At 35.7% G+C, this 25,497-nt stretch overlaps 1 non-coding gene and 1 pseudogene across 1 annotated transcript; one reads left to right on the top strand and one right to left on the bottom strand.

Moving 5' to 3' along the window:
• Window positions 1-557: 557 nt before the first annotated feature.
• LOC150025402 (signal recognition particle RNA) lies at window positions 558-861 on the top strand. Its single transcript, XR_016515260.1, has one exon.
• A 62-nt stretch (window positions 862-923) lies between these two features.
• Window positions 924-10,319, bottom strand: LOC150025401 (uncharacterized; annotated as a pseudogene).
• Between the last annotated feature and the right edge of the window lie 15,178 nt (window positions 10,320-25,497).

Here is a 25,497-nt window from a genome sequence, read left to right as displayed (position 1 = left end):
ACTTGTCGCCCAGTGATCGATTCTCTTAATTCGCCCATGTTTTGGATATAACGCTCATAAAAAGATGATTACGACTCAAATTATGTATAATGATTGATCGCTAGAAACTTGGATGTCACACAATCCCTAACTTCGAACTGAGTAGGCGAAGATTCTTATCTAACAAAGTTTACCAAAATTTATGAAAAACAAATCATATACATTAAAAATAGTAATTACAACTTTACTTATTTAGATTTCAAACTCAACTATGTGATTAATATAAAATTATTTAGAAAGTATGATAATTTGTGAAATATTTTTATTTATTTGTCAATATTGAAAACTTTGAGTGAATGTATTTTATAGTTATTTTTTAATGAAGAAAAAAGGTTGTATTTTTTATGAAATATTTTTTTGTTCAACTCTTATAGACATTAGTCCAAAAATCAATTAAAAATAATATTTTTATTCATAAAAAAACACATTAATGATAATTATTGATATTTGCAAGTCCCGCATTGAGAAAAACATAAATAAGCCAAATCTTTATAAGCATCTGACAAGAATGTCAGTTCGCCGAGTTGGGTAACGCCAGCTTGTGACTCAGGTGAGGGCAATATGGTGGTGGGATAGAACTATGGCTTCATTTGGTTGGGCTTTGATTGCGAAATGCAGGCCTGCCCACTCCAAGTTGAGAGTTGAACCATGGGACCTGAGCGAAGGCTTGGGTTTCTTGGTTCCTAAAGTGGAGGGCACAGCGTGAGGCTGGATTCACAGAGCAACGAAAACTTCCCTCTCCTGACAGTGGAGGGATAACAGGCTGCTGCATTCTCTACCCTGTATGCCTAATGAGTCTGGTTTCCTTAGACCATCACTTTTTTTTTAATTTTTTTATGAACTCATCACAATTGTGGTCTTCAATTCATAAGGTTAGTTGTCGTGTATGCATTCTTTATTGATCTTCCATTTATACTTTTGTGTCTTGTTCTGTGTGTATGTGGTTAATAGTGCACTTGGTAATTTCTGAGTAAGAAATTTTCAATTCCAAATCCCTTTCAGTAGTTGATGTAGGAGTTTTCTTTTTTGATCTTTTAACTATGGGGAGCAGTTTAAGAAAACATGATAGAATTAATAGTAATACAAGCGCACAAGCTATAGGGATAGCCACCTTAAGAGCAAGAAGTCTTCTTGCCAGAGAAGCTTTCCTGACAGTGCATGCAAGGAAATTTAGTTTTGGGACACCCCCACATAGCTTGTTGTTGCCATATAATGAAAGGAAAGTAGCATTTTTGAATATTCCCTTCTTCAGTATTTCACCTTCAAAATTATTATATGAAAGATTTAGATGCTTGAGCTCAGTGAACTCCCCAAGAAACTCAGGAATCTTACCAGACAAGTTATTTCGTGAAAGATCTATGTCAACTGAACCTCTCAAATTCTTTTAAGTTTGGGGGATGTTTCCATCAAAAGAATTTCCCTCCAAATGCAGCTTTTGCAAGCTAATGCAACTGCCAAGAGAAGATGGAATGACTCCAGAAAAGTTGTTCTCAGACACTGAGTTTGTTGCTATAAAGTCTGAGTACCAATAAATTTTGGTAGTTTCCAAGACTAGAAAGGATACTTCCCTCAAATTTGTTCTCCTCCAGAAAGAGTTTTATTAATACAGACAAATTTCCCGAGGAGGATGGGATTTTACCTGAAAATTTGTTGACATTCAGATACAATTCTCTCAGATTTTTCAGCCTACCCAATGCATTAGGAAGACTACCAGTTAGACGGTTTCCTTCCAAACCTATGAGGGCCAAGTTAGCAAGATTGCCAATTCCAAGAGGTATATTTCCATGTATTCCATTGGAATTAAGAGCAAATGTGTGCATTTGGCTTGAGAAATTAGCAATTGCTTTAGGCAATACTCCACCAAAATTATTTACTCCTAGACGTAAAACTTGTAGAACTGTGCAGTTGACCAAACACTGGCGCAGAAATGTAAAATAAATGCGGTTATTTTACATTTACAAATGCGGTTATAAAACCGCATTTGATCAGCACGCATTCGTAAATCGGAGATATACAAATGGGGTCATAGAATCGCATTTATAAATTAGATTTACAAATGCGGTTATTTTAAATAACCGCATTTGTATATTATTATGAATGAGGGATGAGGGTTTAGGGGTTTAAGATTTACGAATGCGGTCTTGGTAATATCCGCATTCGTAAATCACATTTACGAATGCGGTTTTGGTAAATGATCGCATTTGTAAATAGGTAAATCACATTTACAAATGCGGTTTTGGTAAATGACCGCATTTGTAAATAGTGTTTTTTTTTTTAAAGTGCAGTTTGTATTGTGCATAAACCATATAAATTAATAACCTACATAATGATCAAACCCAGCCAGACAAATACAGAAATATAGTAATCAATTGAGATCATCAAAATTTACATTTACAAGTAATCAAATTACATATACATAAAACCACTATTGTTTACCTACGCTAGAGTTATAAAAATTTATGAAATATGTGGACCCAGAATCTCTAACATATGAAATGCCTTCCTCATTCATTGGTGTTTCTTCTGTGAATAACTGCATTGCAAAGTTGACATAAATTAGTTTTTAGATATATATATATATATATGTATATATATATATATATATATATATATATGTTCAAGAATTATAAAAATGATTTAACATATATAGTACCTCTTTCCAACCAGTTTTAACACCTAGTCTTATAATGGTAATCATCCATTGCATAATGTAATAGCCACACTCATAGCTTCCTGGTTGTTTATTACACTATAATTCAATAAAAAGTAATATGTTAGTATATTGATAAACAATGATAATAGAGAAAGAAAAAAATTACAAACTTTTATTCTTATCCAATTCAAATTATTTGAACTTGATCGACCTTTTAGGATGTTATATCCACGCCATGAACTGGTTAATACAAAAAACCTCGTTAGTAGATGGTTAATTAGTAACATATACAAAGTTTAGTTTATAATGTACTTACGTATCAATGATATCCTTAAATTTTGTGGGAATCTTCTTGTGTAGGGAACAAAACCACACAGCAGTCTTATCAACCATTGATAAGACAAGTAACTGCCAATGATGCCTATATCATCAATGAAAAGAGTTAGTAAATATTTAAAACATGAAATAATAATAATTAATGACATATAATTAAACTTACTCATTAATATAAGGGCATAAATAAATTTGTTTTCCCTCTTTTTTCAGGGTGTTAGTGATGTATGCTTGAGTCTCAGATGAGTTTGGTCCAACGGGATTAGTATATGCAGGATCTAAGAATCCATACATATTTTCCTTCCCCTCAGTGATACAGACTCTATGCAAAAACCTACAAGTTTTTAGTTAAAGCATAATCAATAATAATTTAACATAAAGTAAATTGAATAATAGGTAAAGATACTTACATCATAAAAAATTGAACTATACTTATATTGAGCTCCTTTTTCCCAGATATAAATTATGATAAATCTGTGTTGTAAATCATCAGTGGCAGTTCAGTGTTTATTTTGAAAAAATGTATCATCCCACGGAACTGGAAAAGGTTCATTGCCAATCTGACTAGCAATGAGACGTAAGGAAGCTAGAGGATCGTCAACTGGAACCTCACACTTCTTTTTCGGACTTGGTGGCCGAAAAGGTTTCTACAAGATAAACAACATTTGTATTAAATTATATGTAATATATAAATATAAATAAAAAATAATATAATGAAATGAAATTATTACATGAGGTTTGGGCATAGATCGAATGAGCTCTCCGGGTCAGACAACGAATGTCTAAAATGCATCGGCTACAGTGGTTACCTCATATGAAGGTAGTGAAACGAGCATTAGGAAATCGTACTTTTTCAACTGTTACCTTCGCCACATCAGGGGAGAGAGGAACGTTATGTAAGGTGGTGGCGTTTTGATAGACTTTTCCAAGGGCCACCACCCGAGGAAGTTTGCCGCCCACTACCAGTAGCTCACAATCCTCCGTCTGCCCATTGATATCATCCCCTGATGTTGGAGGATCCACACAACTCCCCTTTGTGCTCTTGGGAGTGGGACTAACAAGGGGTTCAATCGGCTCAGCACAAACTTGTTGCGATAGAAACTCTTGTCGCATTCGATCATTCTCATTTTTCATCTCTAGCCACATCAAATTAGTCTCCTTTCTCATCTCCTCCATTAATTCTTCACGTATCTTAGTCTTCATTTGAGTTTCGTTCTCTTTGGAGGAGGAGGATGATTGTCGTTCTGATACTCCAAAATATAGTTTAATTTCGACCCCTTGTCCAGCTTCACGAACACGACCAGAGTGCTTAAGTCGTCCAATTGCTTCAACTAGGATATCGTGACGACCTTCAGCAACAAATTTACCGTCGGATTCCAAGGAATTCTGCAAGAGTACACAAAAATCATATTTTCAAGCATTAATATAATTAATGCTTTAAAATAAATGAAAAAAAAACTAAAAATAACTTACAATTTTTTCGATGATAACCTCGGATTGCTCAGAACTTGGTGCACCCGACTTTTTAATTCGGTCCCTCTTCCATTTTACATGGCGAAAAGGTGGTGATGGAGGAGAAGTGACCCCTGTTTCAACATTCTCAGACAACGTCCCCTGTTTAAATTTCTCCTTTTCCACTATCAGTGTTTGCTTAAGTTTTCGATACCCCGAACGAGACATAACGTGCGGGGTAAGATTATTCAAAGCTATCTCTTGAGCTTTCTTCCGACGATCCTGTCATAATTGAAATAAACAAACTGAAGTAAATAAGATAAACTTATTAATGTTATATAAACAAAAAAGTTACTTCACTTACCATCCAAGCCTCATTTTCATGGCTTTCTTTAAAAAGACGCCATGTCTCTTCATCAATATGTTTGTACTTTAAACATGGATTTTCGTCTTTAAGGTCGCCAAAAATGTATCTCGAAGTCAGTCTTGACTTAAAGGTACGAAATTTGAGTCCGATATTGGATATAATCTTTGATCAAAGCGGTTCCACATTAGGAATTTCAAAGATTGTCTGCAAAATAACATCAACAAATTAAAATTAATCAATGAATATTAACAAGCATTATATCAAAATGTAAAGCTTACCAGAACATCCTCCCAGATCATGTTACGGTCGACCTCTGACACCTCATCCCATCAATTAATCAGAATGGAGAGCCTCTCATGAGAAACAACTCCAAGATAGCTCATAAACTCATCTGCCTTAGGACCAAAAGTCACTCCAGTGTTGACGTCAATGTCAACACGTGTCTTCTCACCAGCAACACGTCTCAATGCGAGACACTTCAATCTAGTAGGTCCTCTGCTGCCTCGTCCGGATTGAGGTTTGAGTGGGGTCTGATCGTCATCCATGTCTTTGTTAAAAAAATTAGGTAACAAACATTAGTTAATTTGCATCGAATTAAAATCTTATAAAAATAATACATAAAAATCTAAATCTAAAATGCTTATTTACAGGTTGCATGGGGGTTGAAAATTCATATGTAAATTCCTTCACTGTGGTCTTTACGGGTTGCATGTACATCATCAACTACATCGTCATCTTTATTAATTATCTTTGGTGTGAATGAACAGGAGTCACCATTTTCAATATCATATATGGTCTCCCCTTGTTTTTTGCCGTGTAAAACGACATACCAATGTTCTGACGTAGGATCTTTCACGTAGAAAACTTGAGATGCTTGTTGAACCATTATAAATGGCTCATCTCGATACCCTATCTTTCGAAAGTCCACTAGTGTGAATCCTGAATCATCAATTTTAACCCCACTTTTATTGTCAACCCATTTACACTTGAAAACTGGAACGGAAAACTTAGTGTAGTCAATCTCCCATATCTCTTCTATAAACCCATAGTATGCCATTGATCCAAGTACTGGATTTGTATCTTTCGAAGTCGAAAACTGCATTGACTCGGCTTAAAGAGTAACACCAGAATTTTGAACTGTACTCTTTTCATCCATGGACTTCGTGTAAAATATACAATTATTCACTTCGTACGCTGTACATGAGATGACATCAAACTTCAATCCAGCAGCCAACCAGGTCAAGGTCTCTGATGCCGTTGAATCCTTGAACACCTCGTCTTTAAACCAAGGCATGAAAGTTCTATTATGTTTCATCAAGACCGATTTCTCTGCTTGTCTTGGGTTATTTGCCTTCACAATGGCTTTATGAGCTTCTATGTAAGGTACAACTTCATTTGTGTTATTCAATATGTACAAATGTGCTTGCAAGACTTCTGATCGAGATTTGCTTACAATATTCACACCACGTAAACATTTACTTGTAGAACGCCTGTGGTGCCATGAATTAGCTGGAACACCTATTGGATTTGCTTTTGTCATGTACTCTGAACAAAATTCAATACTTTCTTTAGCTATGTACCTTTCAATCATTGAAGCCTCTGGACGATAATGATTTTTCACATAACCTTTCAAAATTTTCATATACCGCTCAACAGGATACATCTATCTTAAGTACACTGGTCCACATAATCTAACCTCTCTTACCAGATGCACCACTAGATGAACCATGATGTCAAAAAAAGACGGAGGAAAAAACATCTCCAATTCACACAAGATAACAACAATTTCATTTTGAAGTTCATCTAGTTTTGAGGGATCAATGACTTTACAACAAATGGAAGAGAAGAATGAGCACAAACGGGTTATGATATGTCTAACATTTTTTGGTAAGATCCCATAGATAGCTACTGGCAACAACTGTTGCATCAAGATGTGATAATCATGAGACTTCAACCCAATTAACTTCAAATCTTGCATTGACACTAGGCTCTTCACATTTGAGGAATGTCCTTGTGGCACTTTCACACCTTTTAGACATTGACAAAAACTAATTTTTTCATCTTTTGACATTGTGTAACAGGCTGGGGGCAAATATGTACGCTTACCCATTTCTATGGGTGCCAACTCGTCGCGTATGTTCATCTCAATCAAATCTAAATGAGCATTTAGACCATCCTTCGTCTTCCCGTTAATGTTAAGAAGTGTACCAATTAAGCTATCACACACATTCTTCTCAACATGCATTACATCTATACAATGTCTGACTTCTAACCTCGACCAGTACGGATGATCAAAGAAGATTGATTTCTTCTTCCAAATATTTGTCACAGATGACTTTTTTTTTTACTTACCGAAGGTGTGGTCTATGTTATTTACCTTTTCGTAAACCTCAACACCGGTTAATGGAGTTGGTGGACCACTACCCTCTTGGTGTCCATTAAAGGCTTTTTTCAACCTCCGGTAAGGATGATAACTTCTAAGAAACCTCCGATGCCGAAGATATACTGTTTTCCTTCCATGTTTCAATTGTTGAGAAGCAGTGTCTTCTTCCTATATTGGACACGCTTTGTGACCCTTAACACTATAACCTGATAAGTTACCATATGCCGGAAAGTCATTGGTGGTGCAAAATAACATGGCATGAAGCTTGAAAGTTTCATTAGGAAATCCGTCAAATACTTCAACACCCTAGTCTCACATTAACTTCAAATCTTCAATTAGGGGACTTAGATAAACACCAATATCATTCCCTGGCTGTTTCGGACCGGATATCATCATAGACAACATCATGTATTTTCGCTTCATGCACAATCCAAGAGGTAAGTTGTAAATAACTAGTAATACAGGCCATGAACTGTGATTTGTACTCATATTACCAAACAAATTCATTCCGTCTGTAGCTAAACCAAGTCGGATATTTCTTGATTCTTTACCAAACTCTGGAAAGTCATCATCAAATTTCTTCCATTGAATAGAATCAGCTGGATGTCGGTACATGCCATCGCATTTCCTCTCATCTGCATGCCATCTAAGATTCTTAGCATCGTCTGCGTTTGCAAACAAACGCTTCATCCTTGGAATGATGGGAAGATACCACATAACCTTCATTGGGGGTCCATGCTTTTCCATCTCATCAATAGAATCATCATCTTTTTGTTTCAACTTATAACGTGATAACCCACACCTCGGACAACTTTTCAACAATTCAAAATCTTTCCGGTATAATATACAATCATTAGGACATGCATGTATCTTTTTGTACTCCATACCCATTGGACAAAGAATCTTTTTGGCCTCGTAATTACGATTAGGTAGAGTATTTCCCTCTGGAAGCATATCCTTCAATAGCTGGAGCAATTCCGTGAAGCTTTTATCAGTCCATCCGTTTATTGCCTTCAAATTCATCAATCTTAACACCGCCGACAACCGTGTGAAGTTAGTTGATCCAGGATACAAAGGAGTCTCTGCATCTCTTGACATACTTCCATATCCATGCGCTTTTGCAAAACACTCAGCTCCCACATCACGAATCATGTTCTCCAATCGATCATCATCTCCATCATCGTGTACTGCTTCATCCATGGTAGAACCCACATATTCTTCAGTTACGGAAACACGTGGTAAATTTAATAATTCACCATGCCATGTCCAAGTTGTATAAGATCGAAGAAACCCATCACATAGCAGGTGTTCCCTCATGATATTCACATCCAGTATCCTTCCATTCAAACAGTTAACGCACGGACACCTGATCTTTGCTCCATCATGACCACTAATAATCGCGTTACACTGCGCAAATTGTATAAATTCCTCTACTCCCCTTTCGTACTCATCACTTATACGAACAACATTAATCCCACCTCGATCCATTATATATTATGGAATAGTTAGGATTTTCTAATAATTAGTATTCTATCTCACACATTTGTCGAGGGTCGAACACCCCCAGACTCAATCCAAACACGATAATTCTATTCTAAAAGTAGCAACTAACATAACATAAAACTTTTATTAAAATGTAATTAACTACTAACTAAATATATAATATAAATTTAAGAAAATACAAATTATATAATACAAATTTATATATAATAATATATAAATTATAATACACAAAAATATAAATTCAAAAAATTTTAAATACAACACCAACCTTTCCGTGAACCAAGTTGCTGGTGATAGGAGTGGCAGAGGCACGCGACAAAGGCGGCGGCGGAAGCGGTGGCGGTGGCGAAGCAGGGACAGACCAACGAAGACCAATGGAACAGTAACCTAAAATGCAAATGCGCCAACGAAGTAAGGAACGAAAATGAATGAATGAACGAAACTTACAATGGTGAAAATGCAGAGAGGACGCGAGCGCAAGAACAGTGGAAATAAAGAGCGGAGAAGAAAGTGAAAGTCTGAAACTGAGTGGCGCGCTTCAAATTTTAGGGTAAAAAGAATTTACAAATGCGGTTTTAGAGTAAAACCGCATTTGTAAATCAATGCCAATGATTTACAAATGCGGTCATATGAAAAACCGCATTTGTAAATCAGTGCACATTAATTTACAAATACGGTTTTACTCTAGAACCGCATTTGTAAATCAAATTAATTTAAAAAATGTCACCGCGTTTTTTACAAATGCGTTTAATCGCAAACCCGCACTTAATAAGGAGTATTCTTTTAATCTTTTTACACCAGTGAAAGAATCTAAGAAAGCCAACATCATATGTTTTCCCAGTTCCCAATCTGTTGTGTTCAATGCTAAGTCTAGTTAACCTGTTCAAGACCCCTAAGTTCTTTGGCAGTGCTCCAGTTAGACCATTCAAGGAGAAATCAAGAATCTCTAGTTTTGATGCATTCAACAATGATGCAGGGACAGATCCTGTGAGATTGTTGACCGCACCAGCAAATACTTGAATGTTAGGAAGAGTAATTCCAACATCAGCTGGTAATTTCCCATGAAGATGGTTTTGATTAAAAGTGAAATAGTATAATGAAGATTTGTTATAGATTGAAGAAGGAACTGAGCCAGACAAGTAATTCCCATATAGCACCAGATATGTCTAGCTTGATAAAAGGTCTATCTCGTGTGGTATGCTTCCAATGAAGTTGTTTAACCCAAAGCTAATTTGAGACAAAGAAGAAAGGTTTCTAATCCAAGTTGGGATTGTTCTTGTAAGATTGTTAGCTCCTGCAGCTAGTACTTTCAGTTTTATGCAGTGACTGAGATTACTTGGAATACTCCCACCAAAGTTATTATAGCTGAAGTTTGGATGTTGCAGGTAGAGTAAACGACCCACCTCATGAGGAAATTCACCATGGAAGCTATTGTTTAACAAGCTTAGTCTGTTGAGGAATGTGAGGTTTTCTATGAATGGTGTAAGAGTGCCTCCTAGTCTCAGTTGCTCAAGGCTAAGGTCCATGATCCTTCCATTGGAGATGTTACATGTGATTCCTATCCAACTGTATTGATGTGATCCTTGCATTAATTTGTGAAACTATAATTAATATACAATTTTCTGATCAAACAAAAATATACAGTATCAGACATAACTGAATGGAAACTACATCATTGCTACTTGGTATTATTAATCAAGATCCAAGACTGTTGTATAACAGATATGGTTTATTAATTATATAACATAATGAAAAATTTATTTAAGTGAGCATTTATGTCGAGCTTCTGAGGTGTAACAGTTTTTCATGTGAAAGAGATTTTGGCACTACACCATTGGCTATTCGTGAGCATTTTCAAGTTCTAATTATGTAAAAAAAGTTTTAATAAACACCTACAAAATTGACTATTTTAAAATATATGAGAAAATTACACCAATAGGCACAAATATTGGAATCAATGTTTAAGGAAGTAATTTATTGTAGATTTAAAATAATCAATTATTAGATTCCAGAACTTATTTTTAAGGTTCTATTAAGTGACTCTAATTTATTTAAAACTTCAATTGGATTTATCAAAAATCAGTTTAACACGATTTGAGTTAATCCAAATAAAATGAAGATAACTAACAAAGTTAATTTAAGATGTTACGTTCCCTCTTCACATTTCATACATAAAATACTTAAACATTGTGAATTTTCTTTGAGATTGTTGTGAATGGGTTCTTATACTGCGTGGTCCAAGGTCCAAAGACTCAAAGATATAGTCTTAGAAATAATTTTTATGATAAAAAAATAAAATAAAATGATTTTTCTTAAATTAAAATTAATTTATTATGTAAAACTTAAAAATTAAGGAAATGTAAAATCATCAACATATATACATATATAGACATATATACATATATATACATATATATACATATATATACATATATATATATATATCAGTCTCAAAACTTAGAATTAATATTAATGTTGAGTTTGAAAATTAAACTTAATATATTTTGAGAATAAGTTGATATTGTGTTATGTGTTATCTCAATCCGATCTCGAATTTAATATTCTTCAAGAAAATATTATATATTAATAATGGAATTATTTGCTACAACTTTTTTTTATAACATGATATTTTTTTCTTGAAATGTAATTAATACAAATTATAGTTAGTAAAACTTAAGTATTCCAATCTATTACTGTAAATACTATTTTTATATTTGTTTTAATTTATATATTTATAATTAATTATTTTGAATATATTTATTATAAAAATAAAAAAATAATTTTTAAATAATATTTATGAGAAAGTTAGACTTTAATAATTTTAACTATAAAAATCAAATTATTTAATCTTAATATGAGTTGAATTGAATTTCATATCTTAGTGTAATTCATTTTTAACATTATATTATTATTAATTTGTTCTCTAAATTTTAATTTTATCTATATTTTTTTAATGTTTGTAGTGACTGAAGAATAGCTAGTATTGTTGTAGAACCTTGATGGACCATGGTCTCTCTGCAGATCTAATTTAGTTTCAACAATCTGTGAAAACTCATTTTATGAAGCTGTCTTCTGCTATCATTTCTAGCCATAGATCTTTTCTTCTTTTCACAACAAAATTTAATTCAACTAGTTTTGTAAATATATAATTAACTAAATAAGAAATTTAAAACTATACATTTAACTAAAAATATAATATAATTTTAAATTATATTTTTTACATATTATTATAATTAAACACTTACTATATAATTTATTTAAAACATGCATGGTGCTTAACCATTTTGAATTATTTTGCAACATTAGTGTCATAAATATGTTTTAAAGTAAGTAAATTTAAAGAAAAAAAAATTTAAAGTAATTTCCTAATAATTCAGAATTCTTTTTTCAAATTTGTGATTAGCTTTTTGAATTATATTATTTGAAAGTTTTTTTTATGAGATTAGCTTCCAAATTATGTAATCTGAAATATATTTGAATTACATAATTTAGAAACTACTATCAAATCCAGAAGTTCTGAATTATGTCATTCAAAATACTGTTTTTTATAATATATTTCGGATTACATAATTCAGAAGTTATTTCTGAATTTGAGATTAACTTTTGAATTATGTAATCTAGAATATATATTTTTTAAATTGCTTATGATTCTATAACCTCGAGAACATTTTCAGATAAAAAATATCTTATGAATTCGAAAATGTCTTCCAAATAATGTAATTTGGAAAGTTTAAAAAAATGAAAGACATTGAAATCAGTAACAAATCAATGTAAGAAAAAAAAAATAAAGATCCTTAGGATGTTAAGGCGAGATAAAATGAAAGAAGAAAGAATGTAAAAAAGTGTGTGAGATTTTAAAGATTAATTTATTTTTTTATTAAAAGATAAAAAGTTATTTTCACATTTACTGCCACGAGAATGTAAGGAGGTAGGAAGAGGCCGCCGAAGTATCGATCAAATAATGAAAGTGTTGCCGGTGAGAATATTAACATAAGAAATTTAAAGTTTAAAATTTAAATTTAAGATTTATAATTTAATTAGTACATGAAAATTTTAGGGTTTAGTTTTACGTCCCAACGTCAACATAATTAGTACATGAATGAACAAAATCAATAGGAAGTGGTGATTCACTTTTTTTTAGGCAAATTCTTCCTCCACTTTTTTCCTACACATTCATTTTTTTTTTAATTTCCAACCTTATCCTTCTCAGTATATTTAGGATTTTTGTATTGACAGAGACTGTGATGATTTATTCTCTATTTTTATTAGTATTTTAATTTTTTTATTATGTAGAATTTGATATTGTTATTACCAAAATATTTAATCAAATCTTAATTTTAAAAATGTAAGGATGTGACCCTTTAGTAGATTGATATTTTTCTAAATGTTTAGAATTGTTGATTATAAATTCTATCTTGTATACATTAAAATCATCACTATATATTTATTAATTATTTTCCTTGTTATGGAATAGAAAATGATTAGCATTATTGTGTTTGATTGAAATGTTTATTAGTAATAAAAATAAATGAGATAAATAAATAAATAAATAATAAAATTAATAAGGCAAGTTATTTAAAAAAAAGTGAAAGTCATGAACCAAAAATCTTAGTTAATTCACATATTTTATGATTAAAAAAAATAAAAGGAAGTTGACAAAAATAAAGAAAATTATAATTCTCTATTTTAATAGCACTCACACAATCTAGTTTAAAAATAAACGTATATCTTCCTCATATATTTAATAAAATAATAACCACACTTCTTTCTAATTTTAAAATGAAAATTTATCTTTCCTATATGTTTATCGAATAAATATTTCTAATGTTTTTAATAAAGTGACGTTCTTCGCCTTATTTTATTTAAAAATAACTTATATTTACTATAACTTATATATAAAAACTAAAAGCTGAAGTAATAAAATATAAAAAAATGAATTAATAATAGAGAAATTCTTTTAATTTTCTCAAATGATATTCATACATTGTTGGAAAATTCATTTAAAGAAAAGTTTGTATTCAATCCTCACCGTATGTAAAGATTCTTGGAGTAAATGAAACATTACTCTTATTATTGTACGTATCCATTATCCTATTTTTCTTCCTTCTATCTACACCTCCATATGTGAGTGGTAAATCCCCATATTGTGTGGATACATGCATCTAGGAACTTGCACATATCTACATTTTTAAGAGTGTGTGTTGCACCAGAAGACCAAAGACATAATTTATATGCAATAAACTTGATAGTGTTGGATAAGTGGATGGCGCATTAAGAATATATTAAGATGTAGTATTAAAATAAAATTTTTAAGTAAATTTACAACTAATTTAATAAAACTAATTCATATAATGTAATATTGTATTTAAAAGTTTATATTAGTTGAAAATCCATCTCTTATAAGATCACCACCAACTTTATTTTATAGTGTTAATTTAACTATCAAGATTTTATATTTCTAAATTATTCTTTTAAAAATTAATTTAAAATCTAAAATATTAATAGTTAAAACCTTTTGATAATTAATTTAGATACCAATTTAAAAAATAATATTAATAATAAAAATTATTATAAATAATTTTATACTTTTTAAAATAATATATAACTTAGTCGATAGGTGACTAATTATTTTTAATAGTTATATAGTAATTTTTTTTAGTATTAATTGAGACGTACTTTCAAAGTAGTCGACAAACTATACTTTTTATAGTTGGACAAGAACTTACACTGGTCAAAATACAATTTAACATCATAAATCATGTTGTTTTATTTATTGATGTAGCACAAATTGCAAAAGTATGAACCCTAAGAGAGAAAGATCTTACATGGTTTTTTTTTTTTATCAGCAAAGAATAAATAAATTAAAAAAGACATTTCAGGGATGTCCCAACCCTTATACAATACCCATACATCACATGTGATAAACCACATGTAATTCAGGGCTTCCAATCCAGAGAAAGATGTTCATAACAGCAAATCCCTACTCTCCTGGGGTTCACCCCAGTTACACAAAACCTACATTAATAAGATGGTACTAAACTCATCCAGCTTGGATGCATAGACTCACGGGGCTATACACAGTTGCAGTATTACTGCCCCATGAGTGAGAAACCTGCATCGTTCGGCTAAGCTCCTAGTATTTTCCTTCCCACAACAGAGGATTTAATCCTTACTATTACCACACTTCTGCATTACCTAGCCTCGCCCAATGATGATTACAAATCAATGAGGTGTACCAAGGTTATGATGCTAGGGAATGATTCAGTCAACACAATGAATTTGATCACAACGACCAGGGACCGTAATAACCCTTCTGCATCCATGTCACAAGATCACCATAACCACTGTTTAACAGGTGTTTTTCAAGACTTTGATAACAGTGACTTGTTAATGTTGTGCGAGGATTTAAACCTTATTATTACTACACACCTGCATGACCTAGAACTTGTGTATAGCTCCAATTCGTTCTGCGTCTTCTCCTCTCCCATAAGCGCTCATCACCCTAGTCCAAACCCTGCTTTATAGCTTCAAAAGCTTACCACCGTAACCAGTATGATAGCTTTTCCATCCAAAAGCACCCCTGCATACAGAACAGAGAACAATTCCCCACTGTTACCTTATTTTAAAGAGAAAGAGCTCCTTAGCCACACCCCTCATTCTAACACTAACTCTTCTCCCCATGAGAGCATCTCACTTCAGAAACATCTACCATACCTCGTACCTTCTTCACACCAGTTATCCACCTCCCTCCCCTTTTAATTAAAGCTTGTGAGGCATAACATTGGATTTAAAATCCAGTCCACTAAAGAGTAGGTAAATGAATTTGATTTATGTTTTAACCATAGCCATGACTTGATTTGGGCCTTTTGGAATATCTCCTCTGCATCTACTACACCCTGCTTAAACACCACCTCGTTCCCATATGCTCCTCACAATTGCTGTCCAGACCCCTTTCCAAACCAAATTTTGTTTATAGTTAACCTGGAGTAAGTGGAAACTCTCAAAATTGGTCTTTATATCATTATGTTGTGCGAGCACTATACCAAACCATCTGTAACACAACGACCAAACACCCAGAGTATGTTTGCACTCCATGAAGAGATGTTGACTGGATTCAGCCGTGGTCTGACATAGAGCACATAAGGTATTGTTCAAGATCACCCCTTTCCTACTCAACCTCTCTCTGGTTGGTAGACTGTCCGTCAAAGCCCTCCATGTTGTGGTCACCACATTAGGGAAAGCTTTAGCCTGCCAAAGAAGTTTGAACACGTCTAGATGTGGCCCTCTTCCTTGGTTAGCCAAGCATGCATAAGCGGAGTTCACTGAAAAACACCTTTCATCTTCACTTCCCCACGTGGCCATCCTTCTCTTGTCGGCGCAGCCTAGTCATAGATAGGAGGGTTAGCATCTCTTCTACCAGCTTGGCTTCCCACTCAAATCTTGCACGTCTCCAGCTTAAGTTCCACCTCCATACCTCATTCTCCCACCTACCCACCTCTTCCACCTTTTGGCCCTGGTTCAATGATATAGAATACAATCTAGGAAACAACGTTTTAAGACTAGAATTTCCGATCCATATGTCCTCCCAAAACCTTACTTTATCTCCACATCCTAGTTTTCACCCTACTTTTTGGAACCATCCTTCATCTCCGCCCTCCCCACAGGCTTTAGCCTGATCTCTCCACCACTATGATTGGAGTTTCAATGGTATTCGTGGGATTTCTGAGCTCAGACCATACTTCGAGACCACCATTTCCTTCCATCTCCCCTTCTCTTCGGTTATAAGGCGCCATTTCCATTTAGCCAGCAAAGCAGTATTAAAGTTTCGAATATCTCTTAGTCCCAGACCTCCTTCCTCTCTTGATTTGCACACCACACTCCATCTAACCCATGAAATGGGTTCCTTCTCCTTGCCCCACCCCCACAGAAACCTTCTCTGGATTCTGGTAATACTCTTACACACCGCAACCGGTGCTCTGAAAAGGGACAGATAGTATAGTGGTACAGCAGTAAGAACAGATTTGATTAGACATATTCTCCCCGCCATAGATAAGAATCTCCCTTTCCACACATTAAGTCTGGTTTTTAATTTGTTTACCACTGGATCCCAAAACTTTTTCTTCCTAGGATTTCCTCCCACTTCCAAGCCTAAATATTTGAACGGTATACCCATCTGTGCACAATTCAAAGTTTTTGTGTAGCATGCCATATTGTGTCTGGGTACATTGATACCTGCTAATTTTGACTTGTAGAAGTTAATCTTCAACCCTGAAGCCACCTCAAATCCTCGGAGAATGGCCTTCAGAGTCACCACATTGTTGTAGGAGTCCTCACAAAGGAACACTGTGTCGTCCGCGAACTGGAGAATACTTAATTCAGTCTCGTCCTTGCCAAATTTAAGGCCAGTGAGTAGCCTAGCCTTCAGAGCTTGTCTTACTATACCAGTCAAGCCTTCTGCTACCACCAAGAAAAGAAAAGGGGCTAGAGGGTCACCCTGACGCACTCCTCTAGAGGGTTTAAATTCCTCCGTGGGGCTTCCATTGACAAGCACTGAGACTGTGGTACTTTCCATACAACCTCGGATCCAATTTACCCACTTACTATGAAACCCCAACCTCTGCAACATGTCATAGAGGAAAACCCAGCTGACCGAGTCGTAGGCTTTCTCAAAATCTACCTTCAAACATAGCCCACTCCTCCCTCTCCTCCTCAGATCCTCGATGGCCTCATTGACCAAAACCACACTGTCTAGGATCCCTCTATCCTTTAGGAATGCCGATTGGCTTTCATCTATAATGGAGGATAGAACTCTCTTCATTCTTCCTGCTAGAACCTTGGAAATAATCTTATACGTTGCCCCTACTAAAGAAATAGGTCTATACTGTTCTAGCTTTACCGGGTCCCTTACTTTAGGAACTAATGCTATGAAAGACGCGTTGCATCCCTTTGGAATATGACCAGTAGTATAAAAGGACTCCATAGCTCTCATAACCTCTTTCTTTTTTTAATGAAAGTTTTCATGTTAGGCATCACTATGCAACTTGACATCTCAGCTAGGCTGACATCTCAAGTAACAACAATCATCTGCCATCACATGAAAAAAGTATTATTAAAAAAAGGAAAAAGAAAGAAAATACAAAAATATGGGGGGACTAGACCAAAACCCACATGTTAACAAAAACGATACATAGGTAGACTATACCTATTCATAAAGAATTCTAAGAACAGACTAGATGGAAGTCTATTATACCAATGAAATGATTGTCTACGAATGAACCCTAAATTAGCCAACTTATCAGCACATGCATTTCCCTCACGAAAAATATGAGTAACCCTAAACCTGATTGTCCTACAGAAATTAAGACAAGTATTCCATCGATTACGAAGCATCCACGGAACAGTAGTCCTAGTAGTAAACGCAGCACAAACCAAGACAGAATCACATTCAAGCCAAACATTAGTAAGTCCCATCTTTTGAGCTTCCTCCATAGCATGTATAACTCCATAAAACTCAGCAACCAAAGCAGTTTGAACTTCAAGAAACCCTGAAAAAGCACCAATAAATTCTCCCATACTCCCACGAAAAATACCTCCACAAGTAGCAAGACCAGGATACCCCTTAGCAGCCCCATCAGTGTTAATTTTAACCCAGCCTGGTGAAGGAAATTCCCATCTAACTGGAAGAGGATGAAGAACTTTCCCACTACGAGTCTTAATACCAAAAAACTTAATCACGTTGAAATCCAACATATCATTCTTCATTGAAGCTTTAGACGAATTTCCCACTAGACAAGTTAAATCTTTAATTACCGAAATAGCCTTAGAAACCTCAATCTTATCCTGAAATCTAGCATAATTCCTCATACGCCATATCATCCATATAGAAAAGGTTGTCACAGCAAGTTTAATCAATTTAACCAAAGGACTACCATCACTCTTAATAAAAGAAAGAAGATCATCCTTATTAGAGAAATGAGAAGTAAGAAAAATCTGTCGAACCCAACTCCAAATATGTAATGCGTTAGAACATTAAAAAAATAGATGTTGAATAGATTCTTCATGCTTTTCACAAAGCGTACACATAGAACATATATGCAAACCCTTATTCTGAATATGCAGATCTGTAGGAAGTCTCCCATGAAAATTTTTCCAGAGTACTAAAGTTTTGGAAGGCGGAATAGATGAAGACCAAATGAACTTACCCCAACCACCTGGAACTCCTGGTTCCAAGAAAAAAGTCCTAGCCGATTTAAGAGTGAAACGACCAGACTCATCTAGAATCCAATTAGGAATATCTTGTTCCTCTCTAACCATGATATGATTAAAAAAATGCGGCATCTGCTGTAAAGATAAGGGAATATTCCAATCATAACCTGACCAAAATTGAGAGACTGTATCCAGAATGTTAGCCCCATCAGATAACCCTGCAATATTTGCTAAAGAAGTAGTAGAACACCATTTATCATTCCAGAAATTAATAAAAGAACCTGTACCAACAGTCCAAGAAGTATAATCAAGTATGATAGAATAAAATTGTTTAATTCCAAGCCAAAGAGAGGAGGATCTATAAACCATTCTAAACTCGTATTTTGATTTAAGAACTCTGGCTTTCAAGAGTAAAGACCAAGGTTTGTTGCTATAAGCGAAGTTCCAAACAAGCTTAAGAAGATATGAATTATTTTCATGATGAAGATTAATAATATTCAAGCCTCCATCCTCAAGAGGTGAACAAATTTTCGCCCAATTAACAGTAGCGATACCTTTTTTCATAATATCACCAGTCCAAATAAAATTCCGGCACCACTACTCAACTTGCTTAATAAGAGAAACTGGCCATTTATACATATTAAAACTATAAGCTAGAAATCCAGTAATCACTGTATTGACCAGCTGGATCCGACCCATCATGCTAAGAGATTTACCTTTCCAAGATGCTAGCTTCAATTTGACTTTATCAGCCAAAGGTTGAAGAAATCGACACTTTGGAGCACCAACAAAGATAGACACTCCTAAATAATTGAAAGACAAACAACCATGACTACAAGAAAGAATATTTTGAATTTTGGTGACAAATCTTGGAGAATTATCCATGGTGAAGAAACTACTTTTAGAGTTATTAATATATTGACCAGAAAAATCACCATATGTTTTAAGAAAAGTACTCAAATTTCGAAGAGACTTAATATCCCCCCTACAGAAAATAAAAATGTCATCAGCATACAAAATATGAGAGGGAGTGAGATAACCTTTCGGACTAGCCATATTTAAAATCTTCTTATCATTCACAAGCTTAGAAATACCTCTACTAAGAACTTCCTCTGCAAGACAAAAAAGTAAAGGAGACAATGGATCACCTTGTCTTACACCTCGACTGCAGGGGAAAAAACCCACCAAACTACCACTTATTCTGATAGAAAGCATAGCTGAACGGAGAATTGCACTAATCCAACTGACAAATGAGGGGTGAAAACCAAAGCGTTTCAAAACTAATAATAAGAACTTCCAACTCAGAGTGTCAAAAGCTTTATGAATATCAACTTTGTAAGCCACATTACCTCCTCTAACCTTTTTAGAAAGCATATTAATAGCCTCAGAAGCAATACCAATGCAATCCTGAATCTGTCTACCCTGCACAAACCCATATTGATTAGGAGAAATGATTCTAGCAGCCACAAGAGCAAGCCTATCCGCCAGTATCTTGGAAATAATTTTAAATTTGAAATTAGCAACAGCAATTGGCCTGTAATCTTTAATGGAATCAGCACCCTGAATCTTAGGAATAAGAGATACCACATTACTGTTCATTCCAGGGAGAACCCAATTTTGTTTAAAAAATTGTTGAACAGCATTACAAACATCTGTCCCAATAATTTCCCAGCAAGAATGATAGAAAACACCACCAAAACCATCAGGACCAGGAGCACTATTACCGTTAAGATGAAAAACCGCATTCTTGATTTCAGAAAAATCAGGACATTTAATCAACATCATATTCTCCTCAGAGGAAACCATCGTAGGAATATAAGTACCAATAAAATCTTCCATATTATCAGCATTCAGAACATTAGAAATAGACTCAGCATAAAGATTTTTATAAAAGTCCAAAATATGATCCTCAATGATTTTAGGATCCTCCGTAACCTCATTATCAATCCGTAGACGATGAATCCCACTAGAATTATTTCTCCTTTTGACCACAGCATGGAAAAAAGCTGTATTTCGATCTCCATCCTTGAACCATAACATCTTAGCCCTTTCTTTCCAAAACAAATATTGACAGTGAAGAGCATGATCAAGCTCCTCCTTAGCAATCTTTTCTTGACAAAGAAGCCCATCACTATCAGACAAACTAGCAGTCTCTAAGTTTTTTTGAATACCAAGGAGGATACCCTGCTTAAGAAGAACTGCATTGTGAACATTACCAAAAGAATTTTTATTCCAGTCCCGGAGCTCAAGTTTCAACCTTTTTAACTTATGTTGCAAGATAAACATAGGACAACCAACAACCTTATTAGCCCAAGAATCATGAATAAGCTTCATACACGAAGTGTCCTGAAGCCACATAGAAAAGAAACGAAAATTGCTAACCTTCCGCAAAGAATTACTAGCAAGACTAGCAAGAATAGGGGAATGATCAGAACAATTTTTAACAAGAACTTGATAAGTACAAGAATCCCATTCATCCAGACACACTCCATTACATAAAGCCCTATCCAGTCTTCTGTGAATTCTATGCAACCCTCTCCTTCCGTTACACCAAGTATAACAAGATCCAGTAAAAGGCATACAAGAAAGATCATTAGTATTAATCCAATCCAGGAATTCATTACAAGAAACCTGATTAGGAGCCACTCCCCCTTTACAGTCATCCGCCGAGAGCACAACATTAAAATCTCCCAGAATACACCAAGGCCCTGTGAAGAAACTAAGATCCCTCCACAAAAATCGTCTAGACAAGTATGTGTTAGCACCATAAACACCTGCAAAGCTAAAACTTTTATCCTGCCAAAGACAAGTTACAGAGATAAATTGATCATTAACCAAGAAATTTTGGACAAGATTAGGAACCGACAAACACCAAAGCTTATAAACTTTATTAACAATAGGAGACGTAGCCACCAAATGCATATTGACAGATTTGAAAAGGACGTCAAAAGCAGTAGTGTACGGCATCATGGGTTCAGCAAGAAAAACCAGGAGAGGTTTATGTAGGTTAAGTAAACTAAGTAACATCTCCACAGTTTTGTGGTTTCCCAATCCTCTGACATTCCAAAAAAAAGAAGAGACCTTCATTGCGACGTTGTAGAGAGAACTGCCTTAGCAGTTTTCCTGGATTTACCAGTCCCCTTAGGTGGTCTCCCTGGTTTTCTTTTAGTGCGAACTGTTTCTTCCCCATTATCACTATCATCCTCCTCCATCTCAGTAGAGTCAGCCCAAAATTTTGAAACAACCTGATTTTCAATATGATCAGAATTAATTCCAACAATGGTAGGCAGAATAGTTGACGCTCCAATATGAGAATTACCTCCCACATCTGTAGTTTCCAAACCATCAAGAGAGGAAAAGTGATTTTGAAGGACCAACGATATTGCTTTAACATCCCCAATATATTTAGCCTTCCGAGGGGAGGTATGAGGCGACTGAGATGGTACAGTCACAATAGTAGAGACCTCCACATTAGGATTAGTATCTGCATGTGATTTAGCCCTCCGAGGAGAGGTAGTACGCAATGGAGATGGTACAATCACAGGAGCAGAGGCCTCCACATGATGATCATCAATAAGAATCGTTGAGTGTGACTCTGAGTCCTTAGCTTGAATAACAACAAGTGAATCCAAAGTGGGAGAGGACAACCCCTGCTTGGGTGAGGATCTATCATGATCTGAAGCATCCTCAAGAGGAGGCATATCTGCAAAATCATCCTCTCCTCCATCTGTTTTATCAGCAAGGTGCCCCAGGGGGGACCCTACATTAACCCCACTAGTAGCATCAACTCTCAAATTATCCATGGGACCTTCCAAGAGCTTCGTCTGCAGATTTTTTTCCCGATATTCTTTACGTTGGGTTGGAATCGTGGTTCTCCCTTGTTCCTGTTCATCAAAAGGTGTCTTCTGAGAAGGTTTATGTAGAGGCCCAGGAACACGACCCTGGTCATAGATCACCCGGCACTGAGCAAGCTCGTGCCCAATCATCTTACAATGAGAGCAAAATGGAGGGAGCCATTCATATTCCACACCAGCTACAAAAGCAAAGTCTGGACGTTCAACCAAGAGCTGATCAGGAAGGGGGGACAACAGATCAATATCCACCAGCACTCTAGCAAACATAGCCCTATTCTTTCTCATAGTATGCTCATCCAAAGACAAAGGAGTACCAAGGCCTCTGACGATGGAAAATATTGTCCTTGGTTTCCAATACTCCAAAGGCAAATGGTAAATTCTAACCCAGGTCTGAGCTTTGGTACTCCTCATAGTAGATGGGACAAAGTCTTTTGTCCAGGCAAACAGTCTCAATAAACCAGGAGATAACTTCAGGGAACCCATCCTGAGGGCCCATCGCATGTCTTCTATAGAAGCGAACTCAAACTCATAGAAACCCTTTCCAAGAGGAATTGCTTTCCATGGTCCAAGAGCTTTCCACACCGGCTGCAACTTTTTAGTTAAATCCAGGTGTGTGAGAGGTTTATCCCCCTTAGATAGAATAACCCGACCATGGAGATGGGTTTTGCAATCCTCAAGACCAGCCAAGTAATTTGCCTCATCAATCTGGACAGCAATCATGTCACCCTTAATACAAGGGGTAGGTAGTTGGGACAAAGGAATGTCACATGTATTTCCCAAAGCCTGAGCAAAAGTCTTCCTTTGACCGGTCATAGAATATACTTTATTATCAGGACAAACTTTTCGATCCATTAAACAAGTCCATGGAATGAGGAAACCCGCAGAGCCCTCCGCCATTTTAAAACCTTTAGTAGGAAACCCTAAAACCCCCAAATCTTCAATTTAGGGTTTCGGTTTCGTTAATTTACGTAACCTGGACCTGCTGCTATTGGGGTTCGTCGTCGTCTTTCTCGCAGTACTTGCTTCGTTGTCGCCTTTACCTGCGACTGCTGCTGCACCGCGGCGGCGACTGCGGGCTTGGCGTTGGAGGAACCAAACTTCGCAGAGAGATAGAAGCAAAACCCTAGCGATGTTGTGAGGGAGGGCGGTTGCGACGGTGGCGAAACCGGCCAAACCCTAACCTAGCGAATCTTGCAATCGCTTTGGGGGCGCTTGACCTCCCAGTTATTCTTGATAAAGTTGAAATTAAAACCATCCGGTCCTGGACTCTTCGACCCATCACATTGCCACACTGCTTCCCTCACTTCTTTCTCTGAGAACTCTGCCACCAAACTATCATTATCTTCCTCTGTTAATGCCTTAAACTCCACTCCTTCTAAAACAACCTCAAAGTCTCTTGAAGCTTTAAATCTGTTTTCAAACATCTTCTTTGCTTCAATACGAACTGTAGGTGGTTCCTCGCACCATTGGCCCCCCACCTCCACACCTTTGATTTCATTTTTAAGGCGTCTCCATCTCAGAGTTGAGTGAAAGAATTTAGTACATGAATCTCCACTCTTAAACCAGCTAGCTCTAGCTTTTTGGCATAGAAGGGATTCCAATTTCTTATCCGTCTCCTTCAATTTACTCACCAAAGCAATCCTATGCAGCCTCTCACTTTCCATCAAGGCACCGTTGCAGTCTTGGTAATCTAACACTTCTATTTCCTGCAAAATAGACTTCTTAGTGTTCTCTATGTTACCAAATTCAACCTTATTCCAAGCCTTTAAATCACCCTTTAGCCTCTTCATCTTCTCTTTTAACACTGTGAGAGCATTCCCCTGTATTACATAAGAATTCCACTTGTCCTTAACCATAGCACCAAAACCCCTTTCCATAAACCAGACATCGATGGATCTAAAAGGTTTTGGACCCCAGTCCTTGTCCACAGACTTCACCACTATTGCACAATGGTCAGAAACCTCCCTGTTTTGCACATATTGCTTACACATGGGCCAAATTTGCATCCACTCTTCGGTTACCAACACTCTGTCTAGCCTGCTCTTGGCTCTCCCATTTGAATTAAACCAAGTAAATGGCTTACCCACCAAAGGAATTTCATACAGAAGATTAGCTTCGATGAAGCAATTAAAAGCTCTCATCTCACTCATATAACTGTCCCTCATACTAACACATTTCCTCTCACCAGTCTTTCTAATGGCGTTAAAGTCACCACATAGACACCATACCACATCTGAGGAGGCTTTTTTTAAATCAGACAGCTCCTTCCACAAAGTTAACTTATCGCTTAAAGAACAAGCAGCATAGACGTTTACCACCACGCATCTACAATGAATTTGATATATTTTCCATAGGCAGTAATGAACCCCTTCCCCATGACATGTGTATCATGGCAAAACGCTTCTTTATGCCACAAGGTTAACAAGCTTCCACTACCATTATCACCACCATAATGTAACCAACCCACATTATTATTCCCCCATAATTTGAAGCATCGTGCATCTGTAATGGTGTTCACTTTCGTTTCTTGAATACAAACAAAATTTGCATCCTCTCTTGCAATCAAATGACTCACATACCTAGCCTTAATGCTACCCCCCAAACCTCTAATATTCAGGTTTATTATCAACATATATGGTCATTCCTGTTTCCCTCCTCAAAGTTCTTCATAACCTCTGTATCTCTCTTTTCCAAACAGAGGTATTCA

This window comes from Phaseolus vulgaris, chromosome 8, assembly GCF_051622355.1.
Source record: "Phaseolus vulgaris cultivar YP4 chromosome 8, ASM5162235v1, whole genome shotgun sequence".
NCBI lineage: Eukaryota > Viridiplantae > Streptophyta > Magnoliopsida > Fabales > Fabaceae > Phaseolus > Phaseolus vulgaris.
This window is presented reverse-complemented; position numbering and strand designations above follow the sequence as displayed.